Source organism: Amblyomma mixtum, chromosome 3 (genome assembly GCF_055824585.1).
Source record: "Amblyomma mixtum isolate Tamu chromosome 3, ASM5582458v1, whole genome shotgun sequence".
NCBI classification, from domain to species: Eukaryota; Metazoa; Arthropoda; class Arachnida; order Ixodida; family Ixodidae; genus Amblyomma; species Amblyomma mixtum.
This window is the reverse complement of record NC_143014.1, coordinates 357189575-357213755: the sequence shown is the minus strand read 5'-3', so window position 1 is coordinate 357213755 and position 24181 is coordinate 357189575. Positions and strand designations below refer to the sequence as shown.

General features: G+C 49.7%; 1 pseudogene; it reads left to right on the top strand.

Moving 5' to 3' along the window:
• Positions 1-22411, top strand: part of LOC149356440 (aurora kinase C-like) — a 39517-nt pseudogene extending 17106 nt beyond the window's left edge.
• Positions 22412-24181: the final 1770 nt, after the last annotated feature.

The following is a 24181-nucleotide window of genomic DNA, read 5'->3' as shown; positions in this document are numbered from 1 at the left end:
CAGCGTGCCTGACCGCTCTGTGTTTGATGCATTGGCACTCACTAGAGACCTGTTCACATTTGACAGCAGGACGGGCTTCAGCGGGTGCTTTGTTTCGCTTGACCAGGCGAAAGCATTCGATCGGGTGGAACACTCGTATCTGTTCGGAGTCCTTGAAGCCTTCGGATTCCCTCCGCAAATTGTCAGCAGGCTGCGCTTACTTTACGCAGACCCGAATGCTCGTCTCTCCGTAAACGGCCACCAGAGCGCTCCCTTCTCAGTCACCCGGGGCATAAGGCAAGGATGCTCTCTCTCCCCAACATTCTTCGTGTTATGCCTGGATCCACTCATCCGGCGCATTAACGACAGCCCATCCATACGCGGCTTCCCTCTGCCTGGCCAGGGCCAAATCCAAGGTATCGGCCTACGCCGATGACGTGTCGCTTTTCCTCAAGGACGAGGATAGCTACGCTGCTTTTTCGCGGCTGTTTCTCGAGTACAGCGAGATATCGGGGGCCCTATTGAACAGGGTTAAAAGCAAGGCACTAAGGTTTGGCACCTTCACACCGAACCTTGCGGGCGAGGTGGAGTGGGTGCAGGGAGTGAAAGTCCTGGGAGTAGTATTTCTCGCCAGCGGAGAAGTAGCCCGCGAAACCTGGACTAGCCTCCGCACGAACGCTGAGAAACGCCTCTCGGTGGCGTCAACTTTCCGCCTTTCAATGGCAGAGCGCTGCTATATAGTTAAGTCCACAATCTAGCCGCATGTTTTTTTGTCGCCCGCGTCGCAAACCCACCGCGCACGTTTGCTCGCAGGCTAACCTCGGCCTGTGGCTCTTTCGTTTGGGCGGGCAAAACCAAACTTGTACAAGTCACGAATGTTCATGCGCCTTCCATCGTACATGGGTGGGTTTAGTATACCTTGCATCCGCACCATGTGTAATGTGCTCGCCTTGCGAGGAGTACGCGATCTTGTGAGCAACCCAGACTATCCCGGGAGAACACTCATCGCATACTTTCTGGGTACAGCGCGTAATGTGTTTTTTACACAGCACGTGGTTGGCCCTACAGCCGAGCAGCCGCCGGCATTCTTCGTTAATGTGCGTCGCACACTGGCGTCGTTGTCTGCCAGCGTGCCCGATCTGGATGTTGATGAAACCCCGCCCTCCACGGTGTGTGAGGCACTAATGGTAGCAGAGCTCACTCGCGAACAACTCCAGAAAACGAGACGGGAGCGCTGGTTTAACTCACCTCACCTGCACTTCCTGCAGACATCAGGGACTTCGGCTGGTTGCGAGGCTGGCGGGTCCTGCCCACAAGAGACCGCCTTGCGGCTTGGGGCGTGGCGCCCCCCGCCCGATGCCCGCAATGCGGTCTCTTAGAAACATTGCGGCACGCTAAGTTTGAGTGTGTAGTTGCGCGCACCTTTTGGATACTGGTGTCACGCATGTTTTTAACCCGCCTCGAAGCGCGCACTAGTTCACGCGAACTGTTGACAAATATGCTCTTGTGTGTCGGCATGTTCGTTATGTGTCGGCAGCGTGGAGCGGCTTCCTTAAATGGGCGTCCGCAAACAGCAATGTTTCCGATGTTGCAGCGCCTCCGCACGCGCCTCTTTGAGCAAGCATGCGTGGACGTACTGTCAATGAGCGAAGCGGAGTTTTTGCGCAAGTGGTCGACATACTTCATCGTCCTGCGCGGCGGTAGAGTATCGGCTTTCTTATTGCCCTACTGACGTGCGGAGTGCAGCGGCACTGCGCATGTGCATGTGACATCAGACCTTTGAGTTCAGTCGTTTTGTTTTGTACTTTTGTTGACATTAGAAAAAATAAACTTCTCTTTCTACGCCGGGAGAACTATCCCGGGAGAACGCTTACTATCCCGGGAGAACACTCATCGCATACTTTCTGGGTACAGCGCGTAACGTGTTTTTTTCACAACACGTGGTTGGCCCTACAGCCGAGCAACCGCCGGAATTCTTCGTTAATGCGCGTCGCACACTGGCGTCGTTGTGTGCCAGCGTGCCCGATCTGGATGTTGATGAAACCCCGCCCTCCACGGTGTGTGAGGCACTAATGGTAGCAGAGCTCACTCGCGAACAACTCCAGAAAACGAGACGGGAGCGCTGGTTTAACTGACCTCACCTGCACTTCCTGCAGACATCAGGGACTTCGGCTGGTTGCGAGGCTGGCGGGTCCTGCCCTCAAGAGACCGCCTTGCGGCTTGGGGCGTGGCGCCCCCCGCCCGATGCCCGCAATGCGGTCTCTTAGAAACATTGCGGCACGCTAAGTTTGAGTGTGTAGTTGCGCGCACCTTTTGGATACTGGTGTCACGCATGTTTTTAACCCGCCTCGAACCGCGCACTAGTTCACGCGAACTGTTCACAAATATGCTCTTGTGTGTCGGCATGTTCGTTTTGTGGCGGCAGCGTGGAGCGGCTTCCTTAAATGGGCGTCCGCAAAGAGCAATGTTTCCAATGTTGCAGCGCCTACGCACGCGCCTCTTTGAGCAAGCATGCGTGGACGCACTGTCAATGAGTGAGGCTGAGTTCTTGCCCAAATGGTCGACATATTGCATCGTCCTGCGCGGCGGTCGAGTGTCGGCTTTCTTACTGCCTTATTGACGTGCTCAGTGCTGCGTCACTGCGCATGTGCGTGACTGATCAGAGCATTGAGTTCAGCAGTTCTGCTTTGTATTTTTGTTGACATTAGAAAAAAATAAACTTCTCTTTCTACGCCGCCGCCGAGTGATTCAGTTCTTTTGCGGGCGCAAGTGAGCCCAAATAAAGAGCTTCGTTTCCAAGACTGGTTGGTGTCTTCCTGACCGCTGGATTGCCGTCACAACAACGTGACATCTGGTGGAGGTGCTGGGTAGCCTCGTGACGCCAGCCCTCTGAGTCATTCACAGGAGGACCTGACTCCAGTCTACCACGTAGGCTCTGGAGCCTCCAGCCATGACTTATGCCGCAGCAGTGCGCCGTGCTGTACCTCGACGACGGGACCCAAGCCCCTATCGCCCTTAGCCAGTTGCGCTGGAGCGCCGCCCTCTCGCCCCATCTCGCCCGTCCTACGAGCGTCGTACACGACCGAGGAAATGCGTCGAGTGGAGAACTGCCGACCAGCGCCGCTCACAATGCTTCCAATGCGGAGAAGCCGGTCACATTCTCCGGTACTGCCCATACAGGAGAATGGGCATCCGAGGGTTCCATTACGACGCCCCACGACCTCGACCCGGCCAGCGACCAGCCGAAATCGAGGATTTTTTGCGTCGGGAAGGATACTCATCGCCGAGCCGCCTATCGCGTTCTCCGTTGCCATCGTCACCGCGCTAAGTATCTCCTAGCCGATGCTACGCAGTGCGTGGACGCTTCCCCAGCCGCCGAAGGTTAAACTGAATAAAGCAGCCTCTGGAGGTGAGGTTGCTTCTGAGCGCAAGAACTAAGATCCTCCATCGACGAAAACAGAAGACCGTGTCCCCTACGACGACGACGAACCCTACGACAACGTCGAACCCTACAACAACGACGAACCCTACGACAACGACGAACCCTACGACAACGACGAACCCTACGACAACGACGAACCCTACGACAACGACGACCCCTACGACAACGACGACCCCTACGACGACGACGACCCCTACGACGACGACGACCCCTACGACGACGACGATCCCTACGACGACGACGACAAATACGACGACATATACGACGACAACACCAACGACATATACGACGAGAAATACGACGACAACACCGACGACAACAGCGACGACGACACGGCCAGACTTGAAGCTTTTACCGCTGCCCTTACACCTTATTAGGAACGCTAAAGGACTCTGAGTTCTCGAAGCATTCTCCGTGTTTAATTTCATTTTAAAGCATCGAGACGATGCTTCTTTGAAAGGGGGGTAATGCCACGTATCATTGTAGTGTTTGTTCGTTCACGCTCAAGGCTGCAGGAAAGGGTTGTTATCACTTTTGTTCGTGACGCGAGAAGCGACCACACTAATCTCGATTGATAGCAGCCATGAAAGGCTGCATCTAGGTTTTTCCAGACTTCTATAGATGATCTTGTCTTGTTATCTGGAAGTTTCCTTGCCGGCTTTAAATTGAGCGATGCCGCGAGCGGCGGGCATTCGTAGTTCGACCACCGACAAGAACATCTGTTGCTTACGCCGCCGCCGAGTGATTCCGTTCTTTTGCGGGCGCAAGTCAGCCCAAATAAAGAGCTTCGTTTCCAAGACTGGTTGGTGTCTTCCTGACCGCTGGATTGCCGTCACAACAACGTGACAGTATGATGTTTCCTATTATGAGTTCAGCCGCATTTCTGGAGTGCAGTGCTTTAAGCATACTCAGGGAGTCGGTGTAAATGATGCTATTTTTGATGTTCTCTCTTACTATTTTTTCTACAGCTACAAAGATGGCATAACACTCAGCAGTAAAAACTGATGCGCATTCTGGTAGTCGCATTATCTGTTTAGTATTTTCTTGGTTTACTGCGCTTCCAACGTGACTTTCTGTTTTTGAGCCATCGGTATAAAATTCAATGTAGGTGTCATACTTTTCTTGTAGTGCAAAGAATTCCTGTAATATGTACTCATTTGGCGTTTCCTTGTTATCCAAATGTGTCATTGTGAGGTGGCATACTGAAGGCAGGCTGTACCATGGTGGTAAATATTCATTCCTTTGTGCAATATTCGGTAGGGCATCTAGTACTGTTAGCTCTTCGCATTTATCTTCAAAGCGCAGTAGTATTGGCCTGATAGAATGTGGTTTGTTGATGAATAATCTTTTAGATGGACACTTGGTGACAATTGGATGGCAGAGATGTTTCGGAAGAGAACGGATTTTTAAGACGTATGAGCATGTAAGGGCGATTATTCGAACCTCAAGAGCGGCTTCATTAGTTTCAACGTAAAGGCTAACTACTGGTGATGTTCTGTATGCTCCAGATGATAGGCGCAAACCAAGATTATGAATGGGGTCTAATCTTTTCAAGTAGGATGCTCTTGCCGAACCATATACTATGCACCCATAGTCCAGCTTGGAGCGCACAAGAGAGCGATATATTTGTAAAAGGCTTGCTCTATCGGACCCCCACCGCTTCCGTGAGAGCACTTTTAAGATATTGAGGGTTTGAGAAGCTTTCTTTTTAAGGTTGTTAATGTGTTGTAGAAATTTGAGATTCTTGTCGAAAGTTACGCCTAAAAATTTGTGTTCTTGTTTAATTGGTAGCGGAGTGTGATTCAGGTACAGATTGGGATCGACCTGCAGGCCTCATCACAATGAAAAAAGAACAGCTACTGTTTTTTGAGGGAAAAATTTAAATCCATTTCTGTCTGCTCAAGAACCTAGTTTATTTAGTGTGATTCGTATTTGTCTCTCAAAGGTTGATATGCTGGAGGACGTGCATGCTATTTGTAGGTCATCTACATAAACTGAATACATTATGGACTTGGGTATTGCTTTAGCTAAGGAATTCATTTTTATTATGAACAGTGTCGTGCTTAGAATACACCCCTGGGGTACGCCGTTCTCTTGGGTGAAAGTCACGGAGAGAGTTGCTCCTAGGCAGACTCGGAATGTGCGGTTAGCCAGGAAGTCGTTCAAGCAGTTCAACATCCTGCCGCGGTTGCCTAGCTCTGCTAGGTCACAGAGGATGCCGAACTTCCACGTAATATGGTAGGACTTCTCCAAGTCGAAGAAGACCCCAATACAGTGCTGCTTGTGGATGAACGCCTCCCGGATGGTGTTTTCTAGACGAACAAGGTGATCTGTGGTCGAGCATGCTTTTTTAAACCTACTTTGGTGTGTATCTCATAGTTGCCGAGATTCAAGTACAAGGTCAGTCTAATGTTTATTACACTTTCAAAAGATTTAGCAATGCAGCTGGTGAGGGCTATTGGTATGTAACTGCTAGGCCTTGTTGGTGGTTTTCCGGGTTTGAGAAAAGGTATTATGACTGCTTTTTCCACTCGCCAGGTATATTTCCAGTTATCCAGATTTTATTAAAGAATTTTAACAGTGCCTCTACAGCAGCCTCGGAGAGATGTGCAAGCATAGCGTAATGCACGTTGTCTGGTCCTGAGGCTGTCTTTTTTCCAGAAGATAATACCTTATTTAATTCTTGCAGTGTGAGAGGCTGGTTGTAATCTTCATGTATACCTGCTCCGGATGAGAATTTTTGGTTTTCAGCTATTGCAGTAAAAAAGAGAATTAAAAGTGCCACTGCAAGCTTGAGCGAAACAGTCCTGTTCGGAACCCTCTGTGTAGGCGAAAGTATCACTTCTACTCGTTTGCTCCATGTCTGCAATGTTGTGTTAATGTACTTCCGAATTCCAGCGTGCTTAAAGTGCATTGGGAACATTGTATTGTGTTATGGATTTGGAAATATCATTGTATTGATGTGTCTATTTTGGCATTGAGTTTGTGAGCGCATGCATGTGCGCGCGGATTTTGTGTTTTGTGAATATTGTTGCACAATATTCTTAAAGGAAGGGGCAGTGTCACAAAATTCGGCGCCGTTTAGAAACAAAGAAACAAAATCAGCGCCGCGCGGACGCATCTCGCCAGCGAGGTCGTAAAATGGGGAAGAAAGAAACCCATGGAGAGCGACTGTAGCCTTGTGTGTGTGTGTGTGTGTGTGTGTGTGTGTGTGTGTGTGTGTGTGTGTGTGTGTGTGTGTGTGTGTGTGTGTGTGTGTGTGTGTGTGTGTGTGTGTGTGTGTGTGTGTGTGTGTGTGTGTGTGTGTGTGTGTGTGTGTGTGTGTGTGTGTGTGTGTGTGTGTGTGTGTGTGTGTGTGTGTGTGTGTGTGTGTGTGTGTGTGTGTGTGTGTGTGTGTGTGTGTGTGTGTGTGTGTGTGTGTGTGTGTGTGTGTGTGTGTGTGTGTGTGTGTGTGTGTGTGTGTGTGTGTGTGTGTGTGTGTGTGTGTGTGTGTGTGTGTGTGTGTGTGTGTGTGTGTGTGTGTGTGTGTGTGTGTGTGTGTGTGTGTGTGTGTGTGTGTGTGTGTGTGTGTGTGTGTGTGTGTGTGTGTGTGTGTGTGTGTGTGTGTGTGTGTGTGTGTGTGTGTGTGTGTGTGTGTGTGTGTGTGTGTGTGTGTGTGTGTGTGTGTGTGTGTGTGTGTGTGTGTGTGTGTGTGTGTGTGTGTGTGTGTGTGTGTGTGTGTGTGTGTGTGTGTGTGTGTGTGTGTGTGTGTGTGTGTGTGTGTGTGTGTGTGTGTGTGTGTGTGTGTGTGTGTGTGTGTGTGTGTGTGTGTGTGTGTGTGTGTGTGTGTGTGTGTGTGTGTGTGTGTGTGTGTGTGTGTGTGTGTGTGTGTGTGTGTGTGTGTGTGTGTGTGTGTGTGTGTGTGTGTGTGTGTGTGTGTGTGTGTGTGTGTGTGTGTGTGTGTGTGTGTGTGTGTGTGTGTGTGTGTGTGTGTGTGTGTGTGTGTGTGTGTGTGTGTGTGTGTGTGTGTGTGTGTGTGTGTGTGTGTGTGTGTGTGTGTGTGTGTGTGTGTGTGTGTGTGTGTGTGTGTGTGTGTGTGTGTGTGTGTGTGTGTGTGTGTGTGTGTGTGTGTGTGTGTGTGTGTGTGTGTGTGTGTGTGTGTGTGTGTGTGTGTGTGGCTGCCCCCTCCACCAACGCTCGCCGGAGGCAATGAGTCAGCCACGACGTCGATTTCTCTAGAACGTCGGAGTTGTTTCTGCGTGGTGTTGGCGGAAAGGGCGTAACCTTGTGTGCGCTAAGCCATGTCCCCTTGGCCCGTCGGCGGCGGCGCCACGCCAGAAATTACAAGAAGCTCCACGAAGCGACTCCCGGCTTTTGACCAATGAAGACGCGCGGCCGGCGCGAGAACGAAAGGGTGACTGCACGGCCGACACTGCGTACATGTGCGCGCCTACTACTTTGGCGCGTAGAACAAACAGACGTGGTCGGTGCCTATAAAGGAAGGACGTTGACCGCTGTCAGTTTAGTCTAAGCCGTCGTTTGATACAGAGAAGCGCGCCCGTTCGACTCCCGGGACAACACCACTCGCCCAGCCACCGACCAACGAGACAACGTGCGCCAGTCTGCGGGACGGTATCGTCGTGGACCTCTTTTCGTCGGACTGTCGCAGTGCCCAGTGAACAAGTTGTGTTTTGTTTGTTTGCCTCTCTCTTGTGCTAGTGAACTTTAGATGTAATATGCCTCTTGTATTGTAATCTATCTGGAGTTTAACTTTGCACGAGTTGCTTTGTTTTCTTAGTCACTTTGTATGTGTTTTGACGAATGATTGTGTAATACTCTGTATTGTCTCATTGCTGCATAAACTCTGTTTTGTTTGTGAACCCTTGGCTCCGACCCATTCTCTGGCTCGCCACAGGTGAAAGCTGGGCACGAAACGACCAAAAACCCCTTGTCACTTGGTAGCTGGTCTCCGCAGAGCTTGCCACGCTTAGTCAAGGGCATCTCCTTTGAGTCCGAGACCGCTACCCCCACATGCTCTAAGGGTGTCTGGGAACTTCCCGCTTAAAAGTGCGCGAAGTTTGGGTGACTAAGTGCATATGTGCCACTACCAGGTCGGAATGCAGCCAGCCAGGAAGTGAAAAACTGATGACAGCACGCAAGTGAAGTCAACACGTTCTACAGAGAAAGGCGCTTCAAAGTTCATCTCCAGCACACGGCCTCTTTTGAGGACGCTTCACTTAGATTGTTATTGTTCGAGCTACTAATGCTGCTGTTATGTTGGTTTCTCAACCTAGTAAAGATCAGGTTCTTCTTCTTCTTTGCACCAGAGGTGCCCCGCCAGAGACGGCTGGTTTAACTCGAAGACTGAAGCGTTCCTTCGCACCAGGGGTGCCCCGTCAGAGACGGTCTCTCAATGAGTAGAGATGCAGGCTTAAGGCGAGCACTTGAAGTTTATGTACAAATATTTACAGCATAAACAAGTTGAAGGTACTCGAGACAAATTAAACGGCGCAAAGATACAAAACTACAAAAAGGTGGAACTGGCTAACACTAGGGGAGGCCCCTACTCGGCGTAGCCGAAGATGCATAGCATCTCACCTTAGCCCAGAACCTCGCTTCCGGTTCCGGGGCCCAGTTTTAAAGCCCTAAAGGTCCGGCCCACATTCCGTAGCTTCCAATCATGTTGCGGTCTTAACATCATTGGTTCATCCAGGGCATGGCCAGCCCTCCAACTTCCGTAAGGTAGAGCACTCTCTCCACCACAAAATAAAAACAAACACAAATAGACATTCGTGCCAGCACGTGCGCGAATCGGTAGCGCGGGGCGGGGTGGACACCCGTACTTCTTGGCGCGTTCGCGAGCGGTGGCGTTCCAATAAAGGAGACGCTCCACTTTGAGCGCCCCTAGCCGCGTTCCAATGACCCCACGTACACTTCCGATCCCTCACACGCCCTTCCCATGATTCTACAAAGGGCTCAAATGCCAGTTTTAGAATTATAACAGAAGGGATCGGTACGGGTCACAAAACCATCCTGTGGGTGACATACCGCAGCTACAAGAGCAATGGCACCAACAAAAGCAAAAGCAAAATGCACACAGGCACCAACACAACATAAGCAAATGGCACAAATACACACGGTGGCATGCCTGCCGTGCGCCGTAACACGGCGTCCATGTAACCAGTTCATTTGCATGCACGCCCGCGTCCTGCTCGCGAGCGAGCACACACACACACCAACACTCGCAACTGGAGCGTTCAGTAGCACTCGCACGACGTCCGTAAGTGGCCACGTGAGCCTCCTTAGTCGCACCGAGCGTCCCTGTGTGCGTTTCGAGCCACTACGTGTTAATCAACCCGATTAACGCCTGACGGTCACTCACTCGTTAGGCTGGTGCCACAACGGAGCGATAACTAAAAAGTTGCTGCCCTCCAGGAACGAAAACGTTGTGGTATTCGATGAGTCCAAATCCCTGATCACGCGACGCCCTTGAGGGCACGCTCTTTTCGGCGCACCAATACGAGACGCGTACTGCGTAAGGAGCATAGCCCCTGTCCAGTGTAATCATATCAGTGCGGACGCTTTTGCCACACGGGATTTGGCGTACTGCAGTACGGAACGTACTGCTCCACGCGCCGACTTTCAACGTTAAGGCCACGCACCTGCCTCCAGCTACTCTGCCTCGCTTGGAGCCATTTGTACCTTTACTGCACGGGCAAACCTTCAAATTGCCGCTCCGTGCTTGATCGGCGCTTGCCGGCTTCGTGGTATAGTCTGAGGCTGCATGAGCTCCCTGGCAGTCGCTTGACCCTAATTTGCCTTGTGGCAAGTCGCCACGCATCTCCTTGTCCTCGAAGGACCTGGTGGGACACCCGCCGGGTGCTTTCAACTGCGCGGCGCTCGGTCCCGTCGGCCCATCAGGCCAACCTTCGTTCTTTGCCTCGGATGGAAGGTTCCTGGCATCAATAGCGCTACGGGACACTTTATGCCCTATGCCCGACACGGTGTGACGCTGCGGCAACGCTAGACTTCCTCCTTTCACTCGCTCGCCGATCTGGCGTCTGTCTTCAATGACCGTTTCCTGCTGCACGAAATGCTCTTTTTCACAGCTTGCTTGGGACTGCGTTTTCGGAATTGTCAGAGTGACTTCCAACAATCCCGAACTCGCGTCCGCGTCCCTGGCGTCATTTGGGGTAGAGCTAACCTGTGCAGCTGGATCGTCGGAGTGCGCGTTCACCGCCTCTAATACCGCGACGCTGCGTGCCGTCACGATACTTCCTTCAACTGCGCTTCCAGCTTCGCAGAAATCTGGCTCAATTTTTACTGCTGCCTGGCTGTTTTCATGACCTGCGCTTGACAGGTATTGCCTTCCTTTGCCTTCCAGCACTGGCAGCCTCTCCGCTCGGGACTCGGAGCATTTCTCCCTGGCTAGTTGACTAGCTCTCCTGGACTCTTTGAGCTTAGCCAGCTCGAGCTCTAGCTGCTGGCGCCTTGCTTCTAACGCCTGCAAATCCGGAGGTTTTTCCTCGCATAGCGGCGCCTTTCCTCCATTCACTTTTGCAAGCTCTGCCTGATAATAGGCTAAGCGCGCCTTTGCCAATTCTACTCGGTACCTCACATCGAGTGAGGGCCGGCATGGATAACTCTCCATACCGCCGTCTGTATCCCTCAACTGTCCTACCGGCTCGAACACATGCACAGGGACGCTAACAATGCGACGAAGGAAACTCACAGTTTCGATGCTTCGATCCGCATTGCCAGCTCCTTGGTTTCGCAGTCCGCCGCCACTTTCACTGGACGCTGCGATGAGCCGTCGCACGCCGCTGGTCCTGTGCCCGCTGTCGCGACTTGCTGCGACCCGCCGGTGACCGTCGAGTTCTCGACGCGCTGCTTTCCTTGACCGGATGCAGCCCCGCGTCGCTGGACTACTGCCGTGGTCCTTACGTCCTTGCCGCCGTCTCTCCGCAGGTCCTTTCTCGAACGCTGCTGTTGCCTGACCGTCGCCTTTCTCCCTGCGTTCAACCTTCTTCCTGCGCCGTCTTCCGATGGCCGCAGGATCCTGTCGACTGCGCCAGTAAAGTTTCACAGGTTCTTCTTCTTCTTCTCTGCACCAGAGGTGGCCCGCCAGAGACGGTTGGTATAACTCGAAGACTGAAGCTTATTTCTTCGCACCAGGGGTGCCCCGTCAGAGACGGTCTCTCAATGAGTAGAGATGCAGGCTTAATGCGAGCACTTGAAGTTTATGTACAAATATTTACAGCATAAACAAGTTGAAGGTACTCGAGACAAATTAAACGGCGCAAAGATACAAAACTACAAAAAGGTGGAACTGGCTAACACTATCGGAGGCCCTTACTCGGCGTTGCCGAAGATGCGTAGCATCTCACCTTAGCGCAGAACCTCGCTTCCGGCTCCGGGGCCCAGTTTTAAAGCACTAAAGGTCCGGTCCACATTCCGTAGCTTCCAATCATGTTGCGGTCTTAACATCATTGGTTCATCCAGGGCATGGCCAGCCCTCCAGCTTCCGTAAGGTAGAGCACTCTCTCCAACACAAAATAAAAACAAACACAAATAGACATTCGTGCCAGCACGTGCGCGAATCGGTACCGCGGGGCGGGGTGGACACCCGTACTTCTTGGCGCGTTCGCGAGCGGTCGCGTTCCAATAAAGGAGACGCTCCGCTTTGAGCGCCCCTAGCCGCGTTCCAATGACCCCACGTACACTTCCGATCCCTTCCAAACCTCCTTATGGAACAAAAATTGATGCGCTCTGGATGTAGCATGGTGGCTCTCAGAAGATATCACACGTGATTTTGTACAGGTGATTGCCGCGGTTACTTTGTTATTTTCGACGTGGAAAAGCGAAAAGTCTGACGAAATGCTTGAAATTTTACACCAGATACGCTCCGCCAACAATTTAAAAAAAATTGCAGTGGTACATGATTAGAATAAGTAGGGTACCAGAAACCTTGCTTATGTAAATTTCACACATAACTTCCATGGCTTGAGGTATTTCATAATGAAGCGCATTTCTCTACACAAAGTACAGCAGTTTTCGTGGAAAAGCTGTTGTTCCAGAATACAATGCCGTCATTCTTGTCAACTTCAATTCTTTGCTTATTTTTGTATTCTGACTCATCATTCAAAGCAGCCACGGTGACGCACCGGCGTGCGTAACCTCGGTTAAAGTAACCACGTTTTTCGCTAAGCATGGTGCTGTTTTGCGCACGGAAGAATAAGGCTAATTGTTAACCTCGGTTAAGGTACCCACAATTAAAAAAAAAGGTGGTTACCTTAAATGCTGTGAAGTGTGCTCTTGTGGTGAGGATATTAGGCGGGCAAAATAAGTGAATTAGTGTTCTTATGTTCCGAAAGCAACACTACGCGAGTGTCCGAGCCATTTCTCGGAGCTGACGAATGGCCATACTGCGCATGCGCGAGGAGCCGTGACATCACACGGCGCACTGCTGGCGCGCCGCCGCCGTCGCTGCGCGTGTGACTCAGAGGTGCTGCCACCGCGCTCGCCAGTTGCGCATGCGCAGTAGCGGCGCATAGCTAGCGTGCCGGAGCCGCCGCCGCTCCCGCGCGCTCTCCATCGCCTCTCTCTTCTCGTTGCTTTCGCAATCCTCCAGGCGTAACGAGAGCTAAACCAGTGCCAGTGTTTTTCGCGTGAAAGTACAGGAAATGCACGCGTAAAACAGTGTTGAAATTTCTCAAGGCTTTTACACTGTGTAATGATTTTTAAGCGTCCATCTGTTCTGTCGTTTTGTCTGTCTGCTCTGTTATCAGTGCTTGTGTGAATGATATTTAACTCCCGACGCACTTCAACATTTCTCGGAATTGTCGAATAGCTTGATAGCAGTGTAGAATGCCTACGGGGTTGCTGAAGATTATGTTCAGAACACCTCGATTTTCTTCCCTTGCCTTGCGTTACTTTATCTTTCAATGGACGTTAACACAGCGTTTGCTTTGCGAGTGACCACCGGTGCCAGACTAGTTCACTTGCCCAACGGCCACTTTGGTCCTTCCCTTGCAGGCACCCGAACATCCTGTGCCTCTACAACTGGTTCCATGACAGTACCCGTGTCTACCTTATTCTGGAGTATGCACCTTCGGGGGCCCTGTACCCCCGCCTTCGTGCCGCTGGGCGATTCACCGACCAACGAGCAGCCACCGTGAGTGCTCCCTCCTCTTCTCACCCATGCTTCACTCCCCTGACTTCCGTCACCACAGCTTTCAGTGATGCCAGAGGTCATCCTCTGATGCTGTGACAAAAGTGCTGTGCCTCTGCGCACAAGCCAGTAGTCTGATCTCCAGGGCTGGTAACTTATGACGGGTGGTTCTTCTGAAGAAATTAGTTTTACGTTGAGGAACAGGTGAAGGAAGGGGTATTGAACAGTGTGGTTGTTGGGGAGCATCAATGTTAACGCGTATAAAAGGTTTAAAGGCATATTAAGGCGGAGATGTAATGGGCTGAATTAAACGATGAGGCTGAGGAGCAAAGCTGACAACATATAGCTTCCGGTTTATGCAGCTAATTCTTCGACACCCATGTTCTAGAGTGAAGCTGATCTTCAGAGAAAGTAATGATTATAGGGGTGTGCGGCTGGTGTTTTCTCACGCCCGAACCAAATTCGAATCGAAAGATAATTATTACTAATATTCTCTAGGCTGATGTCAACATCCTTACAAAACCAATAACAGTGTGAAACAGCTAACAGCTATAGCGGCGGTGCTGCGAAACAGCGCTACACACTATGGAGTTTCAGCTGCAGCTGCCAAGAGACACAAGGTTGATCTCAAAAAGGAGGACGCAGCACGAAATCAGTGTAATAACTCTATGACCGCCATGTTATACGTAAAAGAGAATTGTTGCATCTGTGGCGGTCGTGTTATAGGTATAAGAAAGTTAGTGCTCTGTTGATGATGAAAGCGATTGAATTATCGCCGAATCTCAGTCGAGGAGAGGGGTGAAAGCTGTATGAGCCACAACCTCCGAGATCGGGCAGCGAGTCACGGTCTGCTAAAACTGCCTGTGCCCTGCCGCGTTTTCCAGTCTTCTTGGCCAGGTATGAGCAATATAATACATCTGTTGGGTACTTTCCTATTGGGGAATATCGGCAAATACAACAGATGTGTCTCACCAGTAGCACGGCCGCTCAATAGAGAGAGCGCACTGGGTGCGGCCCGTCGCGTCGCCCGAAAGAGCCGTATTGCGCCTAGTTCTCACCGCCACCGCTGCGGCGCCACCGCTCCGGGACGGGTCCGGGCGGAGAGCTGTGCGCAGCGGCCGAGGCAGTGCTTTCGTTTAGGCGTCCGCGCGGTAGGCGCTTTATAATTTTAGCCTTTCTGAGCTGCGTTTCACACATTATGGTGATGACACGTGCCAGTTTGCTATTGATAGCGTGATAGCGGCATGTTGCCATCACTGCGCTTTTCAAATCGCACGTGCGTTTACACCGAGAATCGAGGCAGAAGTGCGCTTCGCCGAGCGGTCATCCATTCGGTTACGGGCGTTTCAAGCACTGTAATAACTTATTGCATATTACAATCTTCAACTCGGGACAAGGTTTCGGCCACTTATTCAACGTGCACTTTTTGTAAACTTACATTTGTGGTCGCAACGTTCAGTATTATAGTTCAGCCTGTTGCTGCGTTTTCGCTGGAAATAGTTTCAAGTGGGCACCACCACGTAAATATAATGCTGACACAAACTGTCGCAAAAGAAAGAACACAAGAAAGCCAGTTTAACTAGACGCCAGCAGGCTTAGCCAATGCTTTTTGTTTTATTTTGAAGTCACGTGATGCACCTAAGGAATTCAGGCCTACTTTAAAAGCGAAGAACTTTCCTCGAGAGAGGTTTATGGGCTAGTATGATTTTTTCCACCGTAAGATTAATGTTTCCTGCCCAATTGGTCAGCAGTGGTCGCATTAGCTTGTTTAGAAATACTTTGCAGAGGTCCTTGGTGTGACTGCGGTCTTCCCTCTCGCAAATCAACAGCGGGCATCGCTCAAAATAGGGAAGAAGGGCTGAAACCAACATGTTGCATAGCTTGCTGCTTCTTCTGACCTCTGCGCACTTCATCACTTTGCTAACAAAGGTGCATGTTAGCTTGCACAAGGCAACTATTTCCATTTTCGGATACTTCAGGCGTCCATCGTCAAGATTCTTGATAAATCCATAAATTGCTTCAGTTGGCTTTGTTTCCTGCAGCAGGGTTTCGCAAGAATCACAAGGCACCTGAAAACGAGAACAAACGGTTAGGAAAGGGACGGGGACTGACACAAAATAAAATTAATGACACTGCAAATTAAGCACTCGAATATACTTAAACTGTGGTTATATATAAAATAATGAAAATAAGCGTAGGCACTGAAAACAACAGCCAAAATAAAAAATATTTCATGCAATTTCGTAAAAATATTCATACCTTCTCTTCACATGCACGTGCAAGGTAACCAGCCAAGTATGCAATCGGTGCTAACTCTATGTCAGCTGCTGGTTCACACCACACATGAATGAAACCTAGCTCATTAGAAAGCTCCCTCGCAGCAGACGTGATGACAGCCGGCAAGGTACGACTTTCGCAACCATGAGTGCCAAGTTTTACAGCTGCCTTTGCCTCAGAGTTGATAGGTGCATTTGCGGACTTTGATGCTTGCAAGATGCCAACCTGCACAAAGCATGCGGAAATGTGAATCGTCTCCGTTTATTTTATTTTTTTCGGAAATGGTACCTTCAATATTTTCTCTGATGTGAAAACTGCAGCCCTTGCGTCAACTCTGTCGTTCCCGCCATTGAATTGCCTTAGGGTGCTGAAAAGCGATTCCACAGGATCGCTGTTGAGGGCCTGCGTTAGGACGTATCGGAAGCTGAAAACAAAAGATTCGATTAAATACAATGCACTAGTGTAAGACACACAGAAGACATCGCTGTAAAGATACTTACTTGATGTGATCAAGGAGGTACTCAATTAGTGCCACTGTTGATCTGGTTGTCAAGATTGTTGCTTCGTACGTTTCCTTGGTTAGCCTTTGCTTCGACGTGTCTCCTTGGGCCTGAATGTCTTCGACATAGCAAAGAAAGTCCAGCTCTAACCAAGAAAGTCGCTCGTCGTCTGACAGATAGAATGGCTCCTCTTGGTGTCTCCACGGCTTCACTGATGCGATGTTGTGCAAGGCATACCATTTTGATATCATTCTCATAAAAGTGATCGTGGCGGAACTATCTTGAAATGCACAAGCTTCAGGATGGCACTGCGGGTTGTCCTGGAGGAACTGAAGGGTAGCTATCGTAGGCGGGGAGAATATATCTGTTGCCCTGCGCACCTTCATTTTTTCCAGGTTGTTTGGCTCAACATGAGCCCGTGTGAGGAATTTAACAGGTTTAACTAGAAGTTGGGATTGAATTTCAAAAACCTTCTTCAAGTAAAATCCACCTCGAATGGCCTGCCCCTCATCTACCAATTCTCTTTCGAGGAAGTTCGTGCGGAGATTTTTAATCAGGTGGTTTGGGTCAAACGCCAAAAAAGGGGGTCACTTTCCCTGAAAGGGTGAGGCACCGCGTGTACAAGTGCACCTTCCTCTGAAAGGCTCTTGAACAGGGCAACATTGGTTTGGTGGTTGTCCGTAACAATTCTTGAGACGCGAAAGCCAACCTCTTCAACTGACTGCATGACTTCCATGGTCATTGAATGAAGCTTGTCATTCTTGAGACAGCGGGTGAAAAAATAACCTACTGGTATGATGTAAGGCGTTGACAAGCCTCTCAAAACAAAACACAACAGACGGTTTGCCACCTGAGGGATTGTTGTTGAGAGCTCTGCAGAGCCCATGTCTACGAGGCCGAAAACTTTGTCGACTTGCCGGTCATATATAACTTTTTGCGCTATAGCCATTTCATCAATTATTAATGAACAGTAAGCCTCTTGTGGCACACTCAGGTTTTCATACTCCACACGAAGACGTTCCTTGATGAGGGATGTCACTCCAATCTCTCCTGTTGACCGACCTACATACTTCTGCAGGGTGGTTCGGCACGGCAGCTTAAATAGACCCCTTGATCGGACGTGCTCGTAGCCTTTGTTTGAGCACGCTTTCCAAAGTACGCACTCTCTCAGAACAGGTTCACTGTACACAGTTTTTTGCTTGCAACAGTTGGCAACTTGATTTTCGATGAAGAGAGCCGTTTTGTCACCTGCTTCAGCTGATTTTAGTAACCTCATGAAATCCTGAACCGCCTTGTTTTCTTGATAACCTTGCAAGCGCTCTTTCATTTTGTCGTGCTCGGCTTGCAGTTTTTGCAGCGCTTTTCCTTGACGAGCGATTTTCGATTTCAGCCTGTTCTCGGTCTTCTTTGCATCGTCCATCACGCTCGCGAGATCAAACGCAGTCTGACAAGCCTCATCAACCAGCAAAACATTTTTGCTACAGGTTTCCAACCAAGGCTGGCCTCCATCCTCCGTCAACAGGGTACTTTCGGTGCTCATTTGCGTGCTTACTTCAGGAGCAACATCATGGTCGCCATCAGAAACGCGAGATCCACTCGCATTTGGGTCTTCCCTCGAGCCGTGGCACTCAGCTGGAGTTGTTCTAACTGTGCCATCAGCAGAGCGGTCAACTTGAGGTCTCTTCTTTCGTTGCGAACTTGTTGGTAGCATATAACGTGGGTAGTTCGGGAACACGGAGGGGATGGCTGACGGAAGCAGAATCTTCAGTTTTGTGTTCTTCCTGTAGTCGTCATCTGTAAAGTGCAGGGAGCATACCAGTGACTTGTCACTCGGCTCCCACCTACTTCCTTTTCCGCCCGAGCCTTCCCGAGATATGTTTTTGAGCCACGCTGCTCGACGATGTGGATCGCACGGGAACTCGTGGTAACCGATCTTCGGATCTTTTCTTACGTTTGTGGTGCACAGCGGCACGCAGCAGTTGCGTGGCATGGTGTCGCATGCGCTTAGGACGCTGTCGACACAGGCACCGATGACAAGCACGCGGAACTAGCAGAACCACGTGGTCATGCAGAGCAGTTAGAGCGGAAAAACGTGCCGTGCACGTGCCAACACAGCCAGCGCGCTCTTTCCGCGTCGTCAGGCCGTTCGTGTCGGCGGCGGCTTGTCCCGGAGTGGTGGCGCCCCAACGGCGAATGACGGCGGAAACTTGAACTTCTCCCAATACGCGCTCCCCCAGCCATTGAGGCGCGACGCGACGGGCCGCACCAAGTGCGCCTCCATTGAGCGGCCGTGCCAGTAGTCACCTATAGGGCAAAACCGTGGAAGCTAACGAAGACGGTTCAGCGTAAGGTGAAGACAACGGAGTGAGCTATGGAAAGAAAAATGACACGTGTAACGTTAAAATACACGAAGAGACCAGAGTGCGTGAGTAAAAAACGCTACTTTATGATATGATAGCCTGAATCAAAGGGCAGAAATGGGCTTGGCAAGGGCATGTAATTCGAAAACAAGACAACCGCTTGTCCTTGAAGGTAGCGGAGTGCAGTCCATGAAAACGCAACCGTGGCGGGGGGGGGGGGGGCGGAAAAAAGTTAGGTGGGTGGATAAGACTGACATGATTTCGGGGATACGGGGGCCGCGACAGGCAAAGGAAGAGTTAGTTGTAGAGACATAGGGCAGGCCTTTGAGTGGGTGCAGTCAGGTTGGTGGTGGTGGTGATGATGATGATAATGAGCAATATGAACGCCGCCACATGAATGGACCGGATCGCTGCACTCAAGCCTCAGTATCGGGCTGTCCGATCTCGGCAGCATACTGTGGGGCGGAGGGCTTTAGCTTTGTGTAGCAAATAAAATTAGCCGGTTTGGACCAAAGAATTCGTATATTCGGCTCTTATAGCTTGGAGTAATTTGGATATCTGCTGCATTTTTTCCTGCGTTGTTGATTTTTTCATTAATCATTTCTGTTTCAGTAGAGATTAGTGAAGGCGAAAGGGCTGGAATTTTCCATGTGCTACTCGCTACGCTTGTATTTCAAGCAGGAATCAGTTGCCTGAAAAGATGGGCGCCATCACCGTCTAAAAGTTACGTGATAAAAGAAAAAGCTAAGAATTAAATACGGAGCTTTATTCAATCATAATGTACTTCTTAATAGAAGCTCCGAGAAAGTGAGCTTGTAATTGACTAGAATACACTCTTACTTCGTACTCAACTTATACAACTCATGAGAATATCGCTCTACATGACTACCATATATACTCCCTAACTGGTCCATCAGTCGCATGTTGTCGACCCCTTGTACGATTGGTCGGTGTCGTTGCTTTTGTTACAAAGCGCGCACACATTCTCCCCTACAGCACGCCTACCAGCTGTGCCAGGCCCTCAAGGCCTGCCACAGCCAAAGGGTGGTACACCGGAACATCAAGCCGGAGAACTTGCTCCTTGGCTTCAATGGGGAGATCAAGATCGCCGACTTCGGCTGGTCCGTGCACTAACCCTCTCTCAGGTAGGCACACTGGCTGGCATCCACTTGGCATGCTCGATTGTCTGCAGACGGTGAACACGTTTAGAGTGCTGTGGTGCTTTTTTCCCTTATATCGGCCTTGTATGCTTGTACAGGGTGCGCCGTATTTATCTGGCCGCGTTGTAAAAAATTATCCTGCACAAACTAGTGGACCATTTGGGCTCAGCACCAGACCACAGGGTAGCTTACGATAGTCTGCGTTTTCCGATAAACAACGTCACATCAGAACTTACCTGGATTTACTGGAATCGGCGAAAAACTGCAGTATTTTGCAGAGAATTTTCGTCGAGGCGAGTGGAATAGCAAGTTTGAGCAGCGGCACCATCTGGGGTACTGTGAGACCTGCCCCTCCTCAAAGCAAGGTCATTGGTTTTCTCGAAGTTCGCCAGATGGCGCAGCCTCTCATATCGGCTATTCCGCTCGCCTCGACGAAAATTCTATGCGCAGAGGACTGCAGTTCTTCGCCAACTCCTGTCAGTTCCCATGTTAAATCATTTATCGGAAAACGCAGACTGTCATAAGCTGCCCTGTGGTATGTGCCTAAGAGAAAAAAAGCCAGTAGTTTCCGCAGGACAAATTTTTGCAACCCGGACAGATAAATGCAGAACACCCTGCATACAGCTGTTCTGTACGAACGAATTAAACTGAGGTGTAGGGCCAAATTCAAAAACTATACTGTTTGCTTTTTTTAGTGTATGAAAGTTTTGTGAACAAAGGGTTCGGCAATTGTAAATTGTCCTATTATAGGAGCTGTGCAGGAAAGGAAAGGGGAGAGAGGGGCCCGTTATGACATGCATGCCGGGAAACAGCCACTCAAACCAGGAAGCATAAGGTATTTTTTTTTTAACTTGTGGCATCCTTCATTTTGAGATTAAAATGGTATATTTCACATAAAGTTGACTACAAAGCAGAAGAAACAACTACTTAGAGCCAGTGCTATCCAAACCCACGACCTTTGAATTTCGCGTCCGCTGCTCTATCGACTAAACGAAGGCGACGGCTGTCCAATCATCTTTTTTCGTGGGTATTAATTTGCAGTGTAACCGAACCTTCAGGGTGCTCATCAGTGTCATCCTCGTCCATAGCGGCGGACGTAGAACGTGCTGCATTCCCGCGAGTGCCATGGAGGAACGTGATCGAACGGTGAGGGCGTAAGGGAAGTCGAGGCCGTCGTTAGCGATTGAGCAGACGAGGGAAGGCAAAAAAGGGCTTGTTATCACATAAATGACGAAGCCGACAGTCAGTGAAACCAAAGAGAATAGGGGATGTTTTCATTATAGGCATATCATCATAAATAATCCGCTTCTAGTAAGTGCAGCTTCGCCCTTCGCCCTCGGTTAGCCTCAGTGCAACTAATTCAGGCCTTACACACACCTGCTATCGCGTCACGACTTACCATGCTGAAACAAGAGAACAAAAGTGACTCGAACTACTGTCGCGCGATAGTCAGTGACTGCAAAAACAGCTGCAAAACCGCTTCAGAGCAGCAGCTAGCTAAATGTTTGTTGATAAGTGGTACGCACATGACTAGTAATAGCGAGCGGTTGATTGCTTCTTAGTGCAAGCTGGAAATATACGCATGTTTAATCTTGCAATGTTGCCTGCAGGCGACGCACAGTTTGCGGCACATTGGAGTACATGGCGCCGGAAATGATCACGGGCGCCGAATACAACGAGAAGGTGGACCAGTGGTGTCTGGGCGTCGTTATCTACGAGATGGTGGTGGGCACTCTACCCTTTGAGTCGGATTCAGAGAGCGCATATGGGTGGCCGAGATTGAGTTCCCGTACCATGTCGGTGCCGATGCTCGTGACATCATCGGAAAGGTTAGCAGCACGCATTTCGTGAAATAGTGTACCGCTGGTGGCTGGAGGTTGCATCCATGCCTGTCAGTGAAGCGTACGTGTTGCATTTGATATGCCTGCCCGCACTGCAGATATACACTGCCACCACAGCCCAGTTCTTTTCTGTTCATATTTGTACCTCACTTTTTGTATAGCAAAGTTTGCATATTGCACTTAGAGAGGCCTGTGCTTATATGGTTTTCTTCTTCAGAAGCAGCGTTCTTTGTATTAAATGCGCTTATTTTATATAAATATATTCAGTTTTTGATAGTCAATGTTAGATAAACTGGCAGGTAGGTAGGTTAGGTTAAGATAAGGTAGGTAGGCAGTATAGGATACGTTAGGCTTGCTAAGGTACCTAGGACAAATAGGGTTGGATAGTTCAGGGCGCGGTAGTGTAGGCAGGTTAATTAGGGTAAGTACGTTAAGTAAGTTAAGGGGAAGTAAAGGTGGATAATACACGAAAAGGTATTTAGGCTAGGGTGCGATGCCTAAGGATTGCTAAGAAAAAATAGGTGTATAGAGTAGGGAGATGGACATGTTTAGTTTTAAATATGCCAAGGGCTGCAACATGTTCTCTTATTGTCGCAGCTGGTCCAGAAACGTCCGGTAGACCGCATTTCCCTGTATGAAGTACTGGCTCACCCGTGGATTACGAAGAATGCGGACACCACAGTAGTGTGCACAACATTCTGAAAAGATCCTTGCGGGCACCGTTCATTGCGTTCACTGGGCATTCTGATTTTTTAGTGCACTTTCGAAGAGGCATCTCAAATTGCTTGTATCGGTTTAGGTGTTTGGGTTTCGTGTTTTGTTGCGCATTTATAATGTAAGTACACTGTACAGCATATATAGGACATTTATTGGGTAAAATTTTACTCAATTTCGTACAGCAGGTTTTATTCACAAAGTAACGAGCATTCACTTGCATTGTTTACCGTGAAGCTGTGAGACATTGTGTTTTCAGATTGCTAATTATATTTTAAATTTAATGCCAAAAGCTGTTTTATCTTATCACATCCCGTGAACTAAAAATTAAACTGGATATCTTTAAAGGAACGCAGGAGAAATTTAAGCTGTACCGATAGAATACCAGCTCCTGATCACAAAAACACCAACCTTACTGCAAATAAATGTCTTGTAAGGTAGAAAGGAGCAAGAACTAAAATACAGGTATCGCCGCCACAGGCTAATCACGCAGGTACTACAAGCGCGATGACGGAATAGCTGAAAAGCAAGGGATCTCTGAGGTTGACCAACGTGGATATGGGATACGCGTTTGGATGCCGAAGTTAAATTTTGTTTTGAAACCGCTAGTGCACTTTTATCACAGGAGAAAGAGGGAAGAGAAACAGCCTGAACGTCTGAAGGAAAAGAAAACCTAGAATTGTCGGCCCTACAGGCGGCCAGCTGAGTTTCGGTATGTTTTGGTGCTCCGTGGATGCGCTATGCGTGCCTGCGTGGTTTCTTTGTTGAAGCGCGTCGATTTACAAGTGCGGAGAACTAGAGGAGCTCCCAGTGCCGCTTTAAGGGCTCCTCGGACAAAGTTCACGCCGCAGCACGCACCTACGACGAGGAAAACTGTAGCTAGGTAATGTTGCATGGACCTCCACGTTGGCAAACGCACCGCTCGGCATATTCGCTTCGTCAGCGTACCAATACTCTACGAGGACTAATATTGCAGAACTACGAGGACTAATATTGCAGACTTTAAATATGTCCGTACGCACCAGGCTGAACTCACCAGTCGTGACGGTGGTTCGGCAGTGTAAACTGACGCACAGTACCTTGGCTTCCTGCCGACTCCTCAACACTCGGACTGTTCTGCCTCAGCCCTTAAGAGCACTGCCCTCTGTGTGAAGTCGAAGTCTCTAAAGCGCAGGCCGCAGTTCTTTGCGAGAGCCTTGTTGTCGGGAACGGGAACGGGGTCCTTTGTAACTCTGATGCATACGTTAATTAAGTGACGCTGAAGAATCTAGCGACGGCTGATGGAGGCCATCAACGTCCGGCCGGGTGCCGCTAGGCTACACCGCTCGCGGCCAGCAGTTTACATCACTTGTCGGGAATTTCCTCATCAGAGAGTCCCAAGTTTTTATCAGTGCGGCGGGGAAATGCCTTTCAACTTCGAATCCAAATCCCTTCGTATCTTTGCCGGCGGACAAGCGACAACAAAGCCATAAAACGCCGAACTACAGGATTTTGCCAATAAACAAACAAAGAAAACCAGGCGCCATGGCGGGCGGGGTGGGGCTGATTGACGGATGTGCTGAATTCATACGCGGCTTCAGCTGTGATTCGGCCTCTGCGCCGAATCGCAGCACGTGTCTTCATGAACCGAGAGCGAACGTATAACGAGGAAAAGTAGTATACTGAATCCTTGTTAAAACAAACTGTCAACTGCGCTCCTAAACGGAGAGGTTTCCGTACAACCTGCATAACTAATGGAAGGAAATAATCTTCATGGGC